This window comes from Lissotriton vulgaris, chromosome 1_2 (assembly GCF_964263255.1).
Source record: "Lissotriton vulgaris chromosome 1_2, aLisVul1.2, whole genome shotgun sequence".
In the NCBI taxonomy this organism is placed as follows: Eukaryota; Metazoa; Chordata; class Amphibia; order Caudata; family Salamandridae; genus Lissotriton; species Lissotriton vulgaris.
The window spans coordinates 106,750,529-106,769,921 of record NC_141686.1 but is presented as its reverse complement, the minus strand read 5'-3'; the positions used below and the strand labels follow the sequence as shown (position 1 = coordinate 106,769,921).

At 49.4% G+C, this 19,393-nt stretch overlaps 1 protein-coding gene across 4 annotated transcripts in view; it reads left to right on the top strand.

Moving 5' to 3' along the window:
* BCL2L14 (BCL2 like 14) overlaps positions 1 to 19,393 on the top strand; it is a 303,081-nt gene that overhangs the window by 76,405 nt on the left and 207,283 nt on the right. For 2 of the 4 annotated variants that reach the window (XM_086952931.1, XM_086952929.1), the window contains exon 2: positions 7,521 to 7,712. The exons of the other annotated variants lie outside the window; for them this stretch is intronic. The gene's annotated coding sequence lies outside the window, so the exon portion shown is untranslated. The remainder of the gene's footprint in view (positions 1 to 7,520; positions 7,713 to 19,393) is intronic. 4 annotated transcript variants of the gene reach the window in all.

Here is a 19,393-nt window from a genome sequence, read left to right as displayed (position 1 = left end):
TAGACCCACCATCCTATACTAGCTCTGGGCACGGGGGCTTAAAATGTTGGAGTGATGTTAACAAGAGTGGTAATTGGGAAATTTGTCCGCAATATCTCCTGCTAGTTATTCTGGCTGGGCAGGAATTGGTAATATGCATATCCGGCCTATGAATACTGGTGTCTCTAGGGATTGTGTGTAACTATGATGAGATAAAGCACACATGTATAATCTGTTCCAGCAAAAACTCGATAGTTGTGCATAATGGTGCAATGTTCATTCAACTCGCTACTCTACTAATTTTACAGTGATGAGATAGTCTTGCTAGATAATCTAGTAATCCAACATAGTTTATAAATGACGTATACCTTCTCCTTACCAAGTATCTGAATAATCGAGATTGTTCCAAACGATAACTGGAACAAGCAAGGGAAGAATTTCCTCAGTAGGGGTCGTTGAGAATGCTCGAATTCTTTTAATTGAGCTCAACCGTCAGGTCAGATTACTAAACAAGAATAAATGGTTTAGATTATTTTGGTTACTATATTCAAGTTTCCTAAAGTTGTTATATAAAACTATGGTTACAAAAATTCCTACCTTATATTCTGTTTGGTGGTAAATATGGTTTGCTATCTGTGGGCACCATCATTCATTTACCAGTTGCTATAGATGATAAGAAACACAGGTCAAAACCGAGTCATTTGTATTAATAAAATTAAGTCACTAAAGTCGACCGAGCCATAGTTTCAGCGTCTCTTACCTAATGTGATAAACCCGGTGGTTCTTGGTACCCGACCGGTTTGGCTGCTTTTAAGATATAGCGCCCGTTTATTCGCAATATTTAGTTACACACTGTGGGTATCAAAAATAGAAAGAGGTATCAATAACCCAAATATTCAATGGACTTAAGAACAGTAGCGGTTTTAAATGGCTGCTTTAAAGTCTAGCACTCCCTACTATTGATATTCAACTACGCACTGTGGGTATCAAGGATAGATAGCGGTATCATTAGCTAGGGCATTCCGAGCCGTAGTGGTTATGAATAAAAAACCAAACAGTGACTTCCAGATTAGACTCAAGTGTTTCTAAAAAGTCCTTGCGCTTAGCGTTCGTTTGGCGTTTTCAAAATAAGCAAGGCGTGAATAACGTTCTGTGAAATCATGTAAATGTTCAGATCGATATACTTGATTTCCTTCGCATGTCTCTAATATTCAGAGATAAACGACAGAAAATAAAAAGGACCATTAATGAATTGAACCAAGGGAGGTATTAGAATGTAGCAACAAGGTAACATCAAGGATAAATATCGTTTGCTTACTGATTGAAAAAATAAAATTTTCTTAAACCGGCTTCGGTGAGGTAAATAAAGTTCAGGCGGCGACGGAGCCACGAACGGTGTATCTGTTCCCTTGGCTCGATCTCCGTTGCTCGAGGTGCTAACAAAAGTAAAGAATGGGCCATTACTGAAAAGAGCCGAAGTCAATAAATCAACGTAGCAATTTAAATTAATGTCAAGTGGTGGAGAGGCGGGAAGGGGAAGGAACGGTAGGGCCCTTTGCTTACCGGTAATGGATAGGGCATCCGCATGAACATCAACCTGCGGGCGTCACGACCGATGTGTCTAGTGGCGTCCCGCAGCCGTTGGAAAAGATAGTCAGTTTACAAAAGGTAACTCCCTTCTTTTAAAGGTGAATCGCCTAGGTGTCAATTTGAGGTCATTGATAGGCCAAATTGACTGTGTGACGTGTGGGAGTCTCTGAACAAAGGATATAGAAAACGGACTCCTAGTCAGCCTAGTCCATAGTGATAGATATAGCAAATAGACTGTGTGTTACTAGCAACAATGTTGCATTAATAGTAACGCGTGCGGTAAACGCATACGAGAGAAAGAGGAAGGAGGCTTCATTCGGCATATACAAAAAACAAGCGAACATAACGCTTAGATGAAATGTATTGGCCCGCGTTTAACCACCCGTTGCTTATACTAATTAATATGGACAGAATATGCATCGCGTGCAACAAAGTTGCGCGGAGGGTTGCGGGCAGGCAGGGAACATTTAATAAATCTAGACTACTTATTAAATCTAGAGGGAGAAAAATTGATTAAAAGGCCAACGGGGTACCAAACAAAGTATTCATTCAGGGGGACAGATTTAACCTAATCGTATAAATTCCTCACAGTTTAAAAAGGGTTTTTACTGAGTAATAATGTGTTGCTCCCATGGGAAAACCACATTATTTATGGACAGATGGCATTTTACGGACAGATAGCATTTTCCCAAGGGATTTCATTGTTTAATCCCTTTCTGTGTGTCCCCAAAATAAAAATCCAGTAAACTTCTCGCTTTTTACGGATAGCGCATCCTCCCTTGCTATCAGGAACCTTGATCTTTTCTAGAATGCGCCAGTGTATGTCCTCTGGTTTGTGATTCGAATCCAGAAAATTCTTTACTAATGGCGCATTCGATTTCTGGGTTTTAATGGCTGATCTATGTTCAGTGAGACGTGTTTGGACAGACCTACACGTCTCCCCGACATAGCCCATACCACACGGACAACTGATAAAGTAAACCACATTAGTGGTCTTACAATTCCACAGATCGTGTGCCTTAAATGTGGCTCCATTGTGGGTAAAGGTCTCACCACCCAGAATATTTTTGCAAGACTTACAGGAGGAGCATGGGACTGTGCCCCGTACTGGTAAGTTCGTTAGTAATGATCTTTGTAACTGATCGCCATTCTTTTGTTTCGCATTGAATTTGTGAATTTGGAGTGGACTATTTTGTCCTTCAGGTTCCTATTTCTCCTGTGTGCAAACAGGGGTTTAGTCAGGGTGGAAGTTGAAGAGGGGTTACAATTCAAGATATGCCAGTTGGCATTGATAACTTGCCTAATTCGTTCATTCATAGTCGAATGAGTGGTGACACACACGATTCGATTGTTCTCTTTATTGTTTTTCGTGGTGAGCAAGGGGTCACGATCAAAAAATCTGGCACGTTTGTAGGAATTTCTTATTAATCTATGTGGGTATCCGCGTTCGCAAAATTTAGTGCGCATAATGGCAGCTTGCCTGTCATAATCCTGCAGATTGGTGCAATTCCTACGGACTCTGAGGAATTGTGAGAAAGGGATGCTCTCTCTTTGGCACTTTGCATGGAAGCTACTAAAGTGTAATAAGGTGTTCCGAGCTGTCTTTTTCACGAATAGGTCCACCTCTATTTTCTCCACATTGACTCTAATAAGAAGGTCCAGAAATTCGACTTGTTTCTCATCATAGTGAGCAGTGAATTTCAAATTGTTGTCTGTTAAATTAATCCATTCTAAAAATTCTACAAGAGTTTCTTTCCCATTGGTCCAGATAAAAAAGATGTCATCGATGTACCTGGACCAATGGGAAATGGACTCCAAAAAGGGCGCTACTTCATTGTATATAAAGCGTTCCTCAAATCTCGACATATAGATATTAGCTATCGATGGGGCAACAGAGGCACCCATGCTTACGCCTCGCAGTTGGCGGTAGATGTTATCGCCAAACTCGAAAAAGTTGTCTGTTAGTACAATAAAAAGACAATCTATCAGGAATTTCTTGGGGCATGCGATATTGTGTTTCTCAATAAACCAATCTGTGGCTCTAATAGCTTCATCAATGGGGATATTGCTGTAAAGGGATTCTATGTCGAGAGTTACAAGGATATCCCTCCCTGGAATGATATTCAGATTTTCCACAGTATTAATCATATGACAGGTATCCTTAATATAGGATTTGATCTTTGGAATGTGGGGTCGTAAGAAGTGGTCTATAAATTTGGAGAGAGGTTCTGTGGGGGTACCTATGGTAGACACTATGGGTCTGTACGGTGGATTTGTTAAGCTTTTATGAATCTTGGGTAGACCATAAATACAAGCAGTTTTAAATTTATTCGTATTTAAAAATTCATGGTCTTGAACACTAATCTCGCCATCAGATAGAGCACCATTGGTCAGAGTCATGATTTTCTTAATGGTTGTATTGATAGGGTTACTTTTAATCTGTGAATAGGTGGAACTATCACTTAACATAATCTTCATATTATGCTCATAATCATTGGAATTGAGTACCACAATTCCTCCTCCCTTATCTGCACTCTTAATTGTTAGTTCTTTATTCTCTGAGAGATCTTTAAGGGCACGGGATTCATCCACCGTTAGATTGTACTCAGGTTTGGGTATGTATCTTAACATCTGCTCTAATCTTTTCATTACAACCAGCTCAAAGGCTGCGACTTCTGGACCCAATTGATCTAATCCTGGTGTGAACGTGGAGGGTAAAGAAATTGTGGATATTCTCTGTGTTGTGGAACTGTCTACATCGTCCTCTTTATTGGCAAATAATTTTTTTAGTCTAATTTTCCTAAATAGAGAGATTATATCTTTGTGTAGCTCAAAAGTGTTGACAAAGGAATGGGGGACAAAAGATAATCCCTTTGATAACAAGGTTTCACTATAACCATCTAGTTGATTAGAGGACAAGTTGAAAATGGGGATTATATCCCCTGTCCCCAATATTGTCTGTTGCGGGTCTCTCTGATAAACTGTGGTTCCTGTTGCTGATGTTGTTGGTGTTGGATTTGTTGGTGAGTGGTTTGTTGTTGATGTTGATTCAAATGGAAGTTTCCTCGTGTCTGTCCTTGATTCTGGAATCTTACCCTGGGGCGGCCCCGACGAGGCCCCCTGTTCGATAAAAAAGGACGACGCGGCAGTCTGGAGTTGGAATATGTATTAAAGCCACCATCTGATTCATAATAGGCATTGCTAGTGCCTTCTCCTTCGGAATCTGAAGAGTCAGTAAAATTATTAATTCTTTGTTGTACATTTCTAGACTCATCAGTGTAATGATTCTGTTGATAGAAATCTTTGTGTAAGAAGGGATAAGCAACTTCTTCTGAATAGAATCTTTTGTCCTTATTTAATTTATCTGTCTTGCGTTTGTTCAGATAGTTGCTAAATGATTCCAGATCTTTATTGTATTCCTCTATTTTTTTGATGGCATCGTCAACTCCAGTCAATTGTTTTAATTTCTCTTCTAATTCATCTATTTCTTTTTTTATTTCTAAGGCTAGTTCTTTTGATGTTGCTACAATTAAGATCATCAGATCTCGGGAACAACGATTGGCTATTTGACTCCATTTTTCTAAAAATGGTCTGTGGTGTGCGAAGAGACCCGGTATGTTCCTTACACGCAATCCATTGGGGATAATTCCTGTTTTCAAATATGCTAACATGAATTCCCCATGGGCTTTGTTTCTTTCCCTGTCAAACATATTCTGTTGCTCTAACAAGGGGTCATTGTTATTTACGCCAAATGAATCTCACCACAGCAGCATGAGTGAGGAATAATGTGGCAGGCATCGAGTGAGTGTGAATGAACTCATCGTGGGGCATCAGTTGGCCCTCCAAAAAGAAATCTCCGACTGTCCCTACCCCTTCCTGAGTCCACCCCCGTAGTTGGACCATCAAGAAGACACCACGACTAGTAAGCAACCCGCATAGAGGGATATTTGGGGCGTATGGATTTGATAATCTAGCCAATTTCTTCGCCCGTGCCCAATAATGTAATGCAACATGCTGTAGGTAAGGAGGATAACGCAACTTCTGTGCCCCCGGACAGAGCTGCGACTTAAGGAGCCCACGCTGCAAAAATCTCAAGGAGTACCCAATTTCGAATAAATTCTTACCCGCCAACCAATATGCCGTCCACTGTAACTGGAGTACTATACAATACGTCGTGAAATCCAGCGCCCCGCCGCACTAGCTAGCTGTAGCTTAGACCATGCCAAACAATGCCTGCCCGTCCCCCCAAATCAAGGATGTTAATAGCGAATACAGTACCTTAACAGGGCTCGAAAATTCCAAAAAATGGTACTAGTCCTAAAGGACTAGTACCTTAAAAAATTTCCTCGACCTAACTGCAACCTACTTGTTCTCCGTCTCTGAAAGCGGAGCAAATGTGACAAGATAACACGATTTAAAGGCATCTTTATTGCTCATTAACTTTGTGAGCAATAAAAATGCCTTTAAATCTTATCTTGTCACATTTGCTCCGTTTTCACAGAGGACAAAAGTTGGTTTGTTTTCCTACTCGCCAGAAAGGGCGAGTAGGACCTAAAAACAGCTGGACCTTGTTAAATTTAGCTAGACTATGCGAGATTTCGAGTGGAATTTTCAAGCCCTGGTTAAAAATCCAAGCCGGTAAGACCACTGGTAAATTCACAAAGTAATAAAGGAGGCGGGGCAGCATAACCATTTTCGACACCGCTACACGGCCCACCACTGTCAGTGGCAATGAATTCCAAAAGGCAACCTGGGAATGCAGCATATTAATGGTGCGAACTACATTGTCGCCTATGGTGTCGGTGATTGATCTATAAATATTAATCGCCAGGGATTTAAAAGTGACGGGCTTAACCCGAAAGCGCAGTGGACCAAATTGTAGAATGGGAGACGCATAAGCATCATAAAAGGCAACTGATTTAGAAGCATTAAGACCCAGGCCAGATATTTCCCCAAATCTAGAAAAGGCAGCAGCTATCATGTGTATCTACATCCAGATAATGAAAATATAACCGCATGTCATCTGCATATAAAGACACTGAATCAATCACTCTCCGTAATGGAATGCCATAAGGAATCCTAATCTGACGCAGGTGCTGTGCTAGAGGCACAAGGGCTAACACAAAAAGCAAGGGGGACAAGGGGCAACTCTGGCGGGTAACCCGGAAAATTCAATAAGAAGAAAAGATGATCCTACCCGTCTTAGCGCGCGCCGTGGGACTAGTATACAGCTAGTTAATCCATGCACAATAGGACCGGGCAAGAGGTAGGATCCCCTGCTCTACGGAGTTAGTATAAAGTTGTAACAGCCTCGGGATTAACCTTTCGGCGAATGTGGAATAGAACTCCACAGGGCGACCATCCAAGCTCGCCGTCTTGTTACGAGCCAACGCCTTTATTGCCACCTGGGTTTCCGCTGCAGTAATCGGAGCAGCCAACTCTTTGGCCATCGAATCTGTAACAGTGGGAAGCTGGACCTCAGCCAGGAAGGAAAGTGTGGGAGCCAAAACATCTATGCATTGGGCAGTATACAAACGAGTGTAATAATCACGAAACGCAGCATTTTCACAGCCCACTGTTAATAAATATTACTGAGGAGGTAATCCGAGCAGGTTCTATTTTCTCAAAACCCTGCCCCATCAAAAATACTAGCAGTGATTGTGGTAGGAAGTGGTCTTTCAATGTACAGTGGTTAAAAATATTTATGGAGATGATTGAACATTGCACTGTGGATAGCGATGTGCACTACCTAGCCATGTATTAAACTTGTAAGATAGCTCAATGGTTTGAGCACTCGCTGCTGGGGTGGAGGGCTGATAAAGGGGTAAGGGGGCATGAGACCTCTTCAGTTGGCCTATTTTGTCCCAGATCATTTATGGAGTACAGTTGACATGTAACAGGATCACCTGATATTTACAACACTACAAAAACACACATTTTTCTTATTACAGAATTAAGAAGCTAGTTCTAGAATATTATTCTACTGCTACTCCGTCCTGGGGAAAATGAAGCATGTGGGCGTGGCGAAGGAGGAAGGTTGCTGAAGGGGCAGGACGAGGGGAGACCATGAGTCTTGGATCCATGAGAGGAATTTCCTGCAATTGAAGGAAGCTTATACAGGTGTCGTTCTCTTAGGCCAAACGGTAGGTCGATAATCAAATTGTTTGCTTGCATATTCCTTCTTAATCTTATAAGCTGACTCTATCTGCAGAGTGAAAGGAGGAGAGTTAATTGGTCTAATTATTTTTGCAAACAGGCCCTTTCAAACCTAAGTCCACCATAGGGTTGGCAACTTTTTTATTTCAGCTGGTGTCATACTTCCATCATATAGCAGTAATCGTGGAAGCAGTAAATTCCCAATTGGACCATGGCTATGGTCTCTACATGTGGTCCAAAGTGCAGCTCTATGGATTGAGCGATGTTTCTCCAGTGCCCGAGTGCGTCACTGGTTGGTGTTCGACAGGGTCTTCTCTGAGGTAGCTGATTTGTATATACGGGAAAAGTACGAAGGTAGGAGGCTTCAACTTTGAATAATACAAAATCAAAATGTTCAAACCTCACCAGATGAGACAATGACTGGTTGGAATAGACAGCCATGGAGAGTGTTATTATGGGTGGCTATGTTTGCAGGGAGGAAAGTTTGTGTAGCCAACGTCCTCTACACGCTGCATAGTTGGAAACTTTATCTCTGCGAACATTTTGCTTCTGCACAGATCTACATTTAGTTCAAACTCGTATGCATCCAATTTTTTTATTTTTTATTAATGCTTAATGTTATGCAGTTAAACTGTAAAGTGATTGATTGGTCGGCGCCCTGTATTCTGTAATACCAGGAAAGACGAACGCGGCCTCTGCCCTCCTGCCCTCTATCTCAGTAAACTTCAGAGGCTAATTATTAGTTATGGTCCAGTGACAGGGACTCCGGTGCCAGTTCAAAGCACAGATCACGCACAATAATTTATCTAATTCCAACGCCCTGACCTTCGAGGAGGGGAGAGACTCGTGGTTAAGGAAAGTTGTGGTTTAAGAATTGTCGTTGTTAAGGATTGGTCGTGGTTCAGGATTCGTTGTTCTGGTAAGTAGTTATAAAAACTTCGTGGTTGTGGATGTTTCCCCATACAAACAGTAATTGTACATTTCTACCATGTTACATCGTTGGATACACATTTCTTAGCAGCATATTACTATCACATTTTTCTGAGCACAGTTATATAATTTCCCGCAGTTGCGGCACTATCCCATTCCCCCTCCATTTCTTCGTCTGAGCTTTCTACTACAGATTCCGGTAGCAGGTCACACGTCTCCTGAAGCTGTTCCAGGGCGCACAGATTTTATTCCATTTACGCGGGCTTCTCCTGTTCGCATATACTGTGATCATTGCATGGTCCATATTCCCACACCACATCGCCAACGTTGGCAGGTCTACCACCCCCATTTCTGCTCTATGTCTCTCTTGGCAACCATGAAGCCCAGTGTGACCCAGATCTGTCCATGGCGTGTGAGGGCGTTAGGGTCCCATATGTTTTTAAGAGACATTTGCGTGGCTCTGGTAAAAGGGATAGTTCCAGTGTTTGTGAGATTGTACGCAACACCTGTCTCCAGTACTCTATTATTGCTGGACATTCCCACATAGTGTGAATAAAGGTACCCTCCTCCCCACATCCTCGAAGACTGTATGGATGCTATACTTTCTTCAGCTTATGTAATACGGTTCTAGTGTAGTATAAGAGGTGTACTATCTTGAGCTGCACTAGTCTAAGCTTGGCTGAGACTCCCACCTCCTTAAGAGATGCCAATGCTTCCGACCATTCCGAGTCGTCCTTGTCCCCTACTTTCGTAGCCCACTTCTCCCGCAGTGTCGCTGTAGGGTCAGGCAGGTTATTAATCAATTTTCGGTAGGTGAGCGATGTTGCTCGCTTTTGCTTAAAGTCAGTGAGCAAACGGTCTTCTAATGGGGAGGCCTCCGGTACTTCTGTATCTGGGGGAAGTGCCGTCAATAACGCATGCCTAATTTGTATACATCTGTATGTTTCATTCGGGCCTAATTCATATTGTCGCTGTAGTTGTTGAAACGGAGAACCGTTCCTTTATCCCATAGGTCACCCACCCTGGAGATACCTATATTATCCCACTGCGTAAAACCTCTACTGCGTCGTCGCTGTCCCAGGGCCTTGGTGTCCCAAAGTGGGGTAAGCTTCGTTATCACCCCTTTCCACCCCAGCTTCGCCTGCGCCTTGTACCATATGGCGACCGTTTTTGTTTCGTGGGCCCCTCTAATTTCGAGGCCATTCCTCTATTGTAGAGTACAGCCAGCATATTATTTGAGCCCAGTTGCGCCCTATCCGCCCTGTACCCAGGGTCATCTTGGGGAGCGTGTATCCATTGATTAAGGGTTTTTAGTTGTGCTGCCCAGTAGTATAGTTGTATGTTCGGTAGCGCTATCCCGCCGTCATACCAACTTCGGTGCAGTTTAACCTGTGCTATACTTGCCGGTCAGGGCCCCCACAACCGGGTCGATACTTGTGCTGCTACCCGTTTAAAGTATCTGCATGGAATCTGATATGGCGCGTTATCAAGTGCGTAGAGAAATCTCGGCAGCGCAATCATTTTATTATAATGCTGCTCTCCCCAGAAGCGTCAGGGGCAAAGACGCCCAGTGTGCGACATCGCGTTTTAGACGTTCCAGAGGCGGGCCAGATTTTTCACAAAGAAGTCCGCCGCATCTTTAGTTATATGAAATATGAATACCTAAGTATTTAAAGGCATTCCCTGCCGGTACCAATGGGCATTCCACTGGGAGCAAAGGTTCTGGCCCCTGCAGTATGTAAAGCACCGACTTGGACCAGTTTATGGTATATCCCGATACCTGCCCATGCTTGTCGCACAATTTTTTTTAATGAAATCTTTATTTTGCAGTATAGTAAAGGGAAAAAATAACAGAGAAGAAGAAAAGAGAAAAAAAAAAAAAAAAAAAAAGGCGACACACCGCCACGAAACCCCACACAGGGGGCGCAAAGAAGGGGGAGGGACTCATCCAAAGGGGAAGGGCAATAGAGCTCCACAGTCCATCCATAATAGGGATTCTAGTCCAACATAGGTAGTGGTAGAGCGAGGCAACGTTCAAAGTCCGCACGCGGCACCGCAGCCCTCCCCAGGCACAGTTAGTCGCAGCGAGAGAAAGGGGGGAAAGGAGAACAGAAGACGAACACCCCAACTATCCCCCACCCACAACCCACCCCAACATCACCCTCCCCCCAGTGGCGGCGACTAGCACTCATAGCACTCAACACAGGCATTCTTGAAATCAAATCTGGAAAAGATGGAGAGATCGCAGCGTTGGCGGGCACACAGCTGAGGGCAAACCTCGGGACAGAAATCTCACAAGTGCGCCCCAATTATACATGAAGTTCCTAAAGTGCCCCAGGAAAATGTCAGAAAGGCGTTCCATGCTTAACAGACGCCACAGTCGGGCATGCCACAGGGAAATGGCCGGGGCAGACGGGGATTTCCACGCTGCCGCTAGGGTCTTTTTGGCCGCACCCAAACACAACCACATCACCCGCTTATCCGCCTTAGTCTGGTGTTCAAGTAGCGGGTCTCTAAGCCCCAGTAGGACAAAGTCCATGGAGTTCGGTATCGGGTAACCCAAGATGTCTCTAATGTGGGATAGAATCTCAGCCCAGTACGGCTGGATGGTAGGGCAGTCCCACCAAATATGTTTAAAGTCTCCCAACATCCCACAGCCCCGCCAACACCTATCCGAAGTAGCTGGGAAAATGCGGTGCAATTTGGAGGGATATAGGTACCAATCAAAGATGACTTTCATATGTGCTTCTCTGAGATCAGCAGAGTGATTGTGCGCTGTCACGTCTCTCCATAGGGTCCGCCATTCGACAGCAGAGATGTCCCTCCCCAGCGTGGTTTCCCAGTGATCTTGATATCGTGGGCGTGGTGACACGACAGAGTCTAATAGCAGTTTATACAAGAAGGAGATCGCACCCCTCATGGTAGTAGTGTGGAGTAGGAAGGACTCAAATTTTGACAAGGGCCTGGTAGCCGCGCCCACCACTGCAGGCGATGTAGCCCAATGCAGGAGTTGGAGATGCCTGAAGCGCTCCGTCGGGAGGACGCCATAGTCCCTCATACAGTTGTGGAAAGTGAGGGGTACGGCGCCGTGGAACAAATGGGTGAGTGCTCTACAGCCACCCTCCCTCCATCTGTCAAACGGTCCCTCCTCCAGAGCCGGTGGAAAAGCCGGATTGAAATGAATTGGGGTGAAAGGGGACGGGAACGTGGTCCAGCGGTCGTCACCGCTCACCGTGTCCCACACCTTCAGCACCGTGCTCGTGGGGGTGCTAATGTAGGCATTCCTGGGGCGGTCCGTCTTGGATTTCCAGGCTAAGTCCCAAATGGAGCGGCCCGCCACGCTACGGTCCATGTGGAGCCAGTGTTTCTCCGAGTGCTTTTGGGACCACTCTACCATGACCCTCAGTTGGGTGGCTTTGTAATATAAATGCATGTCCGGAAAGCCCACCCCCCCCTCTGCACGTGGGCGCCTCAGGACGTGGAATGGGAGCCTTGCTCGGCCACCCTGCCAGACATACCGGAGCATCATGGTCTTCAATTGGCGGAAGTAGTCTAGCCCTATCGGAATAGGTAACGCCTGAAACAAATACAACAGTTTGGGAAGGAGCACCATTTTAAGGGCGTGCACCCTGCCTAGCCACGAGATGTATTTAGGCTTCCAGCGTTCCAGCTCAGCCCTCACGGAGGATAGCATCGGGGGGAAATTAGCGTGGAACAGGGCATTCACGGTAGAGGTCAGTCGTACGCCCAGGTAGAGCAAGGACTCCGAAGCCCAGGAAAGAGTAGTGAGCAGTCCGACCGCGTGCACCTCCCCCGCCGAGAGAGTCAGGTTAAGGATGTAGGATTTATCGAAATTTACCTTAAAGCCCGCCACTTCCTCGTAGGCCGAGAGCACTGAGTGGACATGTGGCAGCGACAGCGCTGGATCCCTGATGGACAGCAGAACATCGTCCGCAAAGAGCGAGATCTTGTGCTGTTCGCCCGTAAAGGGAAGACCCAAAATCCCCTCATTATCCCGGACTGCTAACGCTAATGGCTCAATACTCAGAGCAAAGAGAAGGGGTGAGAGGGGACAACCCTGGCGCGTCCCTCGGGAATGGCGAAAAGCCGTGGATCTATGGCCATTGACCAATACACGGGACGTGGGTCCACTGTAATTAGCCTCAACCATCTTCACGAACGCGGGCGAGAAGCCGAAAGCCACTAGAGTCCGATGTAAAAAGCCCCAGTCGACGCGGTCGAAAGCCTTCTCCGCGTCGAGCCCCACGAGCACCGCGGGTATGTGGAAGCGCTCCGCCTTCTCTATGAGGTGTATGACGCGGCGCAGGTTATCATGGGTCTGTCTGCCCTTGATAAATCCCGATTGATCAGGATGGATCAGGGCAGGCATCAAGTCCTGCAGCCTAGTCGCCAAGATGGAGGAATACAGTTTGGCGTCTAAATTGAGGAGTGCTATCGGGCGGTAGGATGAACAAAGGGTAGGATCCTTCCCCGATTTAGGAATAATGCTGATTAGCGCTTCAGCCATAGAGTCTGAAGTCCTGCCCTCAATCGCCATTGCGTTGAAGAGGGAAACCAGGTAGTCGCATATTTCAGAAGCAAATGTTTTGTAAAAGAGGGCCGTGTAGCCATCAGGCCCGGGGGCCTTGTGCAGCTTCAGGTTTTTAATGGCCTCCAAGATCTCCTCACGGGTGACGGGGGAGGATAGCAATTCGTTCCATTCATTAGAAACCTTCGGGAGTGACAGGCCCTCCAGGAATTTGGACTGTGCGTCGGGGTCGAGAGCGTCACTCGAATAGAGTGCCGCGTAAAAGCGCCCGAAGATGGCTGCTTTGTCCGCGTCTCTATGCCGGATAGAGCCCGCCTGATCGCGAATACCCCCGACATATTCTTTCTCGTGTTTGTCCCGTAGTTGTCGGGCCAAATGACGCCCGATCTTGTTGCCCTGGGAGTAGGAGGTACGCCTGAGTCGCAGAAGGGTGAATTCTGCCCTGTTATTGTAATGGGCCCTCAGTTTCCCTCGGACCGCCGTTAGGGGGCGTAGGGTCACCCTGGATGGGTTCGCCTTGTGAGCCTGCTCCAAGGTAGCCAATTCCAATTCCAGAGCTTCCCTCTCCTCGCGCCGCAGTTTATTCAGGTTCGCGTTGAGAGCGAGGCACGTGCCCCGCAAGGAGGCCTTGCACGCGTCCCACGTGGTATATACCGACGTGTCCGAAGGTGGGTTAAGGAGGAAGAAATCACCAATCGCCTTACGTAGTGCCTTACACGACGTCTCATCCCGGACCAGAGCCGCCGGAAAGTACCACTTACGCCAACCATCCCCCCCAGCGGCCCAGCGCAATCCCAGAACAACAAGGCTGTGATCTGATAGCGAAAGTGGAAAAATATTCGCCAGTTGTATATCTCCCCGAAGAGCCTGGCTGAGTAAGACATAGTCAATACGGGAGTATGTGTGGTGTACGTTGGAAAAGAAGGTGTAATCTCTGGCCTGAGTGTGAAGAAAGCGCCAACCGTCAAACAACCCCAGATCTCTCAACTGTTGCTTAGTTTTGTCCGAAAAGACGCCCGTGTCCGCCCTGCGGCCCCCAGAGCTATCCTGCCCTCCGTCCCACACCATATTGAAATCGCCTAGCATTATTAAGTGACCCTCCACAAAGCCCCCCATTCTGTCCAGCAAATCCTGCAGAAAGCCATTCTGACCCGCGTTAGGGGCATACAAGACAGCAAAGGTACACAGGCGGTCCCGCAACAGACCTTTCACCAGGAGCCAACGGCCGTCTCTATCCGCACTCACACCCAGGGGCTGAAAATGAAGGGAAGCCCGAAAGAGTAGGGCCACCCCTCTGTGCTTCGTGGCCGCAGAGGCCCTGTAGATAAGGGGGAACTGCCGATGACGAAGCCTCAGTTCATCTTTCCTAGCCAGATGGGTTTCCTGGAGGGCCACTATATCCAGATGGTGATCTATGATGTACTTCCAGAGCTTCTGCCTCTTCTGTGGGGAGTTAAGGCCCTTGACATTCCAAGTCCCTACGCTAACATGCATAAGGGCTCACACAGATTCCACGCCATGCTCACCGTCAAACAGCCACGAGGCCCGTTCCAGACTCGTACTTGCCCCACCAGCCAAGCCCAAAGAGAAGGAACAACCGCAGGGCCTCTAGAGAAGAAACCCAGCCACAGCCAATTCAGGAGGTCCTCCCGGCCACCCCGCGAGGTCCATGAGGCAACCACATCCCCGAGGCACAGAGGGGTCAACAAGGGCAGTTCCCAGAACCCTACGTAAAACATAAATGAAAGTAACGATAATAAACCTGTCATCCCACATTCACCACACAGTGTCGCCGCCACTCCCCGGACACCCAACCCCAACCCAAAAACCCCCGCTATGTCACCCATAATCAGAGCACCCACAAACCCCCCCAGCACCCCCCCAAGAACAAAGAACAACAAAGGGCCATTCAAGGCACTTAACCTGAACCTCGCAGTCTTCAGTTCCAGCAGGTCACGGTTCAAAAGTCCCCCACTGGACTGTGGTAGGGGCAGGGGAGTCCACCTTGGGACCCCCAGGTCCGAAGTCCGGGGTGTCTTCACCAAAAGTACCTTAGTACCCCGAGGACCTCAGGCCAAGAGCCCTCTCCGACGCCACTTCGCTGACGTGGGGTCAAGCTGCTCCAGAGCTCTGCTGGGAGTCCGCCACAGTGGCGGAGGCCACCGATGCTACCGCTGCATCCCTCTCCTGTGCACTAGCCGCCGAATCCGGTCGCCGCCGCTCCGGGGATGGGCCCACCCTGTGCCATGAGGAAGAGCGCCGCCGCCTACGGAATGGCGAGCCACGCGCCTCCTGCGATGGTGTCGTCTCTTCGATGCCCAGCAGCTCCTTCGCCTCCTGCAGGGAGTTGATCTGCCTCAGTCTATTCTCCCACCGAAAGACTATCCGGAAAGGGTGACCCCAGGAGTAGGACACCCCGCGCTCCCGGAGGAAGGCGGTCACAGGTCGGAAGTCCCTGCGTTTCTGCAAGGTTGTCGCCGCTAGATCCTGGTACAGCTGGGGGTGGTGGCCCCTGAATTGTAATGAGGAAATGGTTCTAGCCTTCCTCAATATCCTCTCCTTCATCTGAAAGTCATGTACACAGACAAGGATGTCGGGCGGGGGGCCCCCATTTCTCCTGGGTAGCCCCACTCTGTGCACTCTGTCCATCAGGATATCCCGCACTTCTTCATCCTCTAGGATCTGAAGGAACAAGGCTTGGACGTACCCACGCAGGTCCCCCGCTTCACCATCCCATGGTACCGCCTTAATACGGATGTTGTTCCTTCTGGAGCGGTTTTCCAAGTCCTCTGTGTGGGTTTGTAAGCTCAGATTCTGCTCCGTGAGACGTAGGATGTCCTGCTGGAGCTGGTGCATATCATTCGCCATGCTAAGGTCATGGTCCTCCAGCGTCGCCACCCTCTCGCCGATCCCATCGACATCCCTCCGTACCTCCCTGAGGTCCGAGGCCAGCTGTGTACGAAGTTCGGTAATATCCTCCTTGATAGTAGCGAAGAGTTCCTTCATGAAGGCCTTGGTCGCCGGCGCCTCATCATCCGATTGTTTAGAGGAACCACTGGCTCCCGGCGATGCAGGCTGCTGCGGTGGTTTGGAGGCCCCCTCCTTCCCCTTATTCCCACCTCTGCGCTGTGAATTGGACATGGCCGTGAACTCCTTCACACTCCTTCCACCAAGCTCTAGGCAGACGCTGTCGGGAGGACAAGTCACAGACAAGGGACTCACAGTGTCGGGCCTCCTGTCGGCGGTGCAGTCCACCTCTTCCCGTGTTCATGCAGGCATGCCCAGGCGGCAGGGCGGCTTCCTCCTCTCAGGGCGTTTACTGCACGTCGGTGCTGGAGTTAGGCACCCACCTCCAGCGCCCACAGGACCACGTGGGCCGTCGCGGGAAGAGACCTCCTCCCGGTGGTCCGTGAATGCAGTTCGCCACCATCCGATCTCCGTGTCCTCCAGCCGCGCCCCCTCGTCTACTTTAGGGTGCAAGGGGCAGACCCACAGGTGTAGCGGTCAGCCGGTCGCAGGTGTGGGGAGAACGCGGTGGGCGCCTCCAGCCAGCAGTGCAAGCCAGAGAGACCTCGAGGACGAGCGCCAAACAGGGGTTCACCAAGATGGCGGCGCCAGCCCGCACGGCGGGACACCCACCTCAGGCAGCTAGTCGTCCCGACCGTCGGTGCGTGCAAAGTGCTCCTCCGGGCAAAGCCAAGCAGCGTTGAGGGAGCGTCCCTGGTCGCAGAAATTGTGATAAGCGAAGGACTCTCAGGGAAGCTAGTGAATTGTTTCAGTAGGCACCCACGTGGCAGCACCCATGGGACGAGGAGCGTCCTTGAAGGCAGTCACCAAATTTTTTCCTCCATGCACCGATCTTCCCCCAGGATGAGGATACCTCAATAACGTGGCGCACTTCCCCACCAGCCGCCAAGCAGGGTCCCTCCAAGAGGCCGTCTCAAGTGTTGTCGCGGGGAGAAGCAGGTCCCCGGCCCCAGCAGTTCGGTCCCCTCGTTCTCCAGCCGAGTCCCTTCCGCTATGCCTGGACGCGTGAGTCACCACCACGGCCCCACTGCTCAGCCAGCTGTGATCGTGGGGGGCCACTCCGGGCTTCCCCCTCGGCAGCAGTCCGCGCCTGAGATAAGCAGGCCAATCGCCCACCAGGGAACCTCCAAAATGGCGGTGCCGGCCCACCCGCCGAGTCCGTCCACTCCAGGCAACAGCGCCCTGGTCACTTGGACCAGCCCATGGGGCTCATCGCTCAATGCCCAGCAACTTTCAGGGTGAGCCCACCTCAGCACAGGATGCAGGTAGGTCGATAGAGCCGCCGCCGGTCAAGCCACCGCCCAGCCAGTCGAGGGCGCCGCCTCAGATCCACAACCGGGCCAGGTCACGGCTGCTGCGACTCTCTTCACGCCATCCGCCGGCTCCGCTCACTCCACAGTCGCGCCGGCTCACCTCAGATGTGTCCTGGCGGCGGGAGAGTGAACCACGCTCCCGTCCAGTCTGCCTCCGCCGGAGCTCGGTCCGCCCGTCCTCGGCCCTTCAGCGCCGTTGCCGACGAGTCTCCCACTACATCGCGCTGTGACCAGCGCCGCCACAGGCAGGGTGCACTCCGCTCTCTCCAGGCCTACGCCGGGGCCGTCAGCACAGGGTGGGCCCCAGAAGGGCCAGGCGACGCTCCAGCCGGGCCGGACCTCCCAGCACGCGAGGCCGCTGCTCCACAGGCCGCAGCTCAGTTCGGCTCCGGGGGGATGCGCAGGCACCAAGCCGCCCCGCTGTCGGCACCGGAGCTCTCCGCCAGTCTTCACCTGCAAGACAGCGCCGTGCAGCACTCCCGGGACCCCGCTATCAGAGGCTAATTCGATGCGGCGTCGGAGAGGCTCAAAGATGCGTCCTACTCCGACGCCATCTTGGCCACGCCCCCTTGTCGCACAATTTAAGGAGCTCTGGAATACCGTGATCTGGGTCCGCTGGGTAGACCAACATGTCGTCAGCATAGAGTGAGAGACGGTCTTCCCATCCTTCTCCCCTGCTAATGCCCTTCAGCAATGGGGTTGACCGAATTAACGTCGCCAGTGGCTCTAGCACTATCGAAACTGCAACGGCGATAGTGGGCACCCTTATCGTGTTCCTCTCACCAGTTCTATCGTATGGGAGATATGGCCGTTAACCGTAACCTGAGCCAATGGCGCCGAGTACAGCAATCGGATCCAGGCTATACATTTTGGGCCAAAATTCATGAGAGTTAGTACCGCAAAGAGATATTGCCAATTTACCATATCAAGTGCCATTTTCGCATCTAATGATAATCGCACCGCTGGTTCCGACAATGTCAAAGCCCGTGCGAGCACTCCATGTACGCGCCTAATATTTAGTGCTGTGTTCCTATTCCGCATGAAACCAGACTGGTCCGGGTGAATCAATTGTGGGAGATGGGACATTAACATATTCGCTAATAGTTTAGCTAGGATTTTTGCTTCCGCATTCAATAACGATATCAGGTGGTAGGAGGTGCACTCTGTCGGGGGTTTACCTGGCTTTGGAATCGCCACTATTGTCGCTATTCTTTGATCCAGTGGGAGCATTGTCTCCTCTGACCGGTTTGCATCTCTGAAGCTCCTGCGGGACTCAGAAGTAATTGCAACACAAGAGGTGGATTTCCAGACTTCCAGAGGCTGATCCGAGACCCCAGCAAAGCGAAGAACCGTAGACCTCGTGGGTACCGTGGAACCGGAATCCCTGGACACCGTACACATTTGCAAGTGCATCTGCTTCTTGACGATCCTTGAGGCTGTGCATTGGGTTGATTGTAGCCCAGACCTGAGCAGCATTTCTACCGAAGATTGCTGGCCTACACTCCTCAAGTGTTCCGTGAGCCGGCCGTTTGTGTTTTCGCTCGAGGTACCTTCGCAATCCCTGGTCCGTCGACTGGTGGTCCCTGAGAAGGCAACTTTGACTTTCCTTGGGCTTCACCTGGTTGCTCCAGACGTGCCCCGACTCTCCAGCACTTGGGGAGTCCCCTGGATCTTGCTGGTCCACAGCAAAGCTCTTCTCTTCCTGCGTGGGTTGCTGTTGCCAATGCTTGTTGTGTCCAATCTGGGCGCCGACTCCAAAGCACTCGACATCCTTCGCGGACAGCTCTAATCCAGCTCCTGGTCGCCGTTGACGCCTCCTGGTCCTTGTGGCTGCAGAGTCGAGCCTCAC